This window comes from Chrysochloris asiatica, unplaced genomic scaffold (genome assembly GCF_000296735.1).
Source record: "Chrysochloris asiatica unplaced genomic scaffold, ChrAsi1.0 scaffold00177, whole genome shotgun sequence".
NCBI classification, from domain to species: domain Eukaryota; kingdom Metazoa; phylum Chordata; class Mammalia; order Afrosoricida; family Chrysochloridae; genus Chrysochloris; species Chrysochloris asiatica.
The window spans coordinates 795,910-799,324 of NW_006408695.1; positions in this window are offsets into that span (position 1 = coordinate 795,910).

Sequence of the window (3,415 nt, forward strand, 5' to 3'; positions counted from 1 at the left end):
GCAGCATATAAATATGATCATTCTTCATAATCATTAACCTATATGAGAATCTTAGTTTATGCACCATATTGTAAAAATATAATACAAAAGTCACATTAGTATCTCAACAGAAATAGAAAAAGTACTTGACAAAAATCAAAACATTCCACAATAAAAACACACAAAAAAATTGTGAATATAAAGGAACTTTCTGAACCTGCTATAAATTGCTGTTGTTCAGTGCCATTGAGTTGGTTGTGACTCATAGCAACACTGTATCATCTTTCCAGGGTTTGAACTGCTGACCTGTGGTCCATTGCTTATCCTACAGCACCTAGGGTAGCTATGGAAAAATCTAAAATCAAATGTAATGGTGAAATGCTGAAAGTTTTCTATCCTGCGATGGTTAGTTTTATGTTTTAATCTGGTCTGACTCATATATAGAATCAAACATTTATCTAGGTATTGCTGTGAAGGTATTTTGAAAATATGGTGGACATGTACAGTTAGCTGACTTTAAGCATAGAAAATTGTCCTTGATGATGTGTAGACTCCATACAATCTGTTGCAGTTTTTAAAAACAAAAAACAGATTTTCTTAAGATGAAGAAATTCTTCCTCAAAACTATAGGATCATCTCTTGCCTAAGTTTTCAACCTGCTATATTGGACTAGTCATATCCCACAATTTTATGAGTCAGTTTCTGGAAATGAATCATAAATAAACAAATAGGGGAGGGCTACAAATATTAGTGGAAATGTTTCATTATTTATTAATTTCATTTTTCACAAACTTTTTGTGTCTCTCTGTGTGTATTTGCTTATGTGTGGGGAGGTTGTGATTCAAAGGGTTAGAAATGGCCTAAAATTTGAATGGTTGCCTAAAACATTGACCAAGTTATGGTTTAAACAAAATGAAGTTGAAATACCCGTATTGCCTCGGTATACTGGAGAGGTAAGTATCCAAAGGCTTAGAGTAATTGGATAGGTTTATTATGTGAAACCCATCCTGGGAGAGACACATCTTTTGCTAAAACTGTTAGAAATAAATTTGTAAGGAGAGCCCCAGCATTGTTAAAAAAAGTTTGTTGTTGGTCTTCCCTGTATGTCAGAAATTACTATGAGAATTACTTGCATCAAGCTGGAATTCTTAAATGGTATGGGGAAATTTTAAAAATGAAGGGTGTAAAAGGCAAGTGACAGCATTTAATTGTTAAACACAAGGTGGGAATGGTTTTTATAATGGAGAGTGAAATCAAAATAATAAGCAGAATAGTATGATTCAGAGATATCTATCACACAGATTATTTGGTCATGGTACCTAAAAGAGAAACAGATGGTCACTCTACTAAATTCTTACCTCATCTATGTAAGTGGGAGAATTCTAGGTCCAGTAACCCTAATTCTAAATTAATTCATCAAAACAGAGGCATAATGCCTCAATTAATTTCCAGACTCCAGTTTATAGGCACAGAAGCCCTTGTTTAAAAGGTAAGGCAGAGAACCCTCAAGGAGGAATCTCTCAAATTTAGACTTTCAATTTTTCAACCTTCCCCCAAATGTTTCACTAGGTTGATCACAGATTAGTGTCAACATCAAGGATGTGAAGGATGCAATGGTGGTTATTCCTTACTACATTTCAATTTGACTATTTGACTTCTGCAGAAAACAGATGGATTTTAGAGAATGGCAATGGATTATTGTTATTTCACCAGATGGACCCCAAACCACATACCATATACAAAAATCAACTCAAAATGCATCAAAGAAATAAATGTTAAACTAAAAGTATAACGTGTAAAACCTAAAATATAAAAATACAAAATTCTTGGAAGAAAACATATTGTTGTTGTTAAGTGCTGTGCAGTCAGTTCTGACTTTTATAGGGTCTCTGAGGTTTAGGTGGTGGCTTGGAACTGCCAACCTGGCAGTTAACTTCTGGCTAGCAGTCCAATGCTTATCCTACAGCACTTTTATGAATTTGAGTTAATCAATAGTTTCTTAGATATAATGGTATAAGCACAAGAACAAAAGAAAAAAATGGATAAATTCAACTTCATATAAATAAAACCTTTGTCTTTCAAAGAACATGAATGACTAAATGATGTCAACTCATGGAATGTGAGAAAATGTTTGAAATCATGTATCTGATGCCATTGCAGGCAAGTCCTTTTGTACTCTTAACAACAGAAATGTCTGTGGTTAACTTGTTTAGATTGCCCAAGTTTTTACTTTTGTCTTCCTCTTTTTGCCTGCTCTTTTATTTCATTCATTCCATTCTGTTAGGAATTTTACCAAGAATTAACAGGGTCAGAAAGTGGAATTATTCAACTTGTCTACTTATTTAGGGAAAAAGGTCAAAGGGCTTACTAGGGATGGAGCGTAATTATTCAACCGTGTTTAAGTCATCAAGTGGACCTTGGTTATCTGACTTTTTTTTTTTTCACTGATTATGAGAACTTGTTAAGATATAAGTAATCCTTTTAGCTATCTGTTCCCTGAAAATTATAAAATAACCTGTTAATGTCTTCATTCACACAACAGAAATGCTGTTTTTAGCTTGCAATTATTAAACAAACTAAGAAATCACTCTTCAAGATATTTTTAAATATTTGTGGTGGTGGTGGTTATATGACATGAGGTTGGTTCTGACTCATAGCAGCCCTGTATAGAGTTTCCAAGGCTGTAAATCTTTACAGAAGCAAAAAGCCTCATCTTTTTCCCGTGGAACAGCTGGTAGTTTTGAACTGCTGATCTTGCGGTTCGCAGCCCAATTTGTAACCACTATGCTAAGTTTCTTTTAAAATTTGACCTATTATTGACACAGTCAATTATTTTCTACCTTTGGTTTCCCCCTGATTGTTGTATATGGACAATGGACAGATAGGGTTAAGTGTGCTGCTCTGCAGTTGAGTTTCATGTTTGGCTTCACAACTTTATTCCTTGGCAGTAAAAGGAAAACAGTTCTAACAATTCACACCTTGAGGGGCTGCTGTAGACATTACATGATATACTATTTTGGAAGTGGTTGGTTCAGAGGCTTGAGTGGGCTGATTGTGAAAAAATAGCATCACCATAAAGCATGACTGTGTTTACCAAAGGGCTGTAGGTGCAAACTTTGTAATTTTCTTTAGCCATTAAAACCAATCAATATTGGTTTGCAAATCTTTACGGGAGCAGAAAGCCTCATCTTTCTCCCGCGGAACAGCTGCTAGTTTCCAACTGCCGACCTTGAGGTTAGCAGCCGGATTCGTAACCATTATGCTACCAGAGATATACTAGACTACTTTTTTTTTTGCTCCCGTAAAGATTTATAGCCTCGGAAACCCTGTGCAGGGTTGCGGTGAGTCGGAGTCGACTCCATGACACACCACCACCACCACCACCTTCTATATGAAGTCCTGGTGTGGCACTATGGATTAATGTGCTGGACTTCAA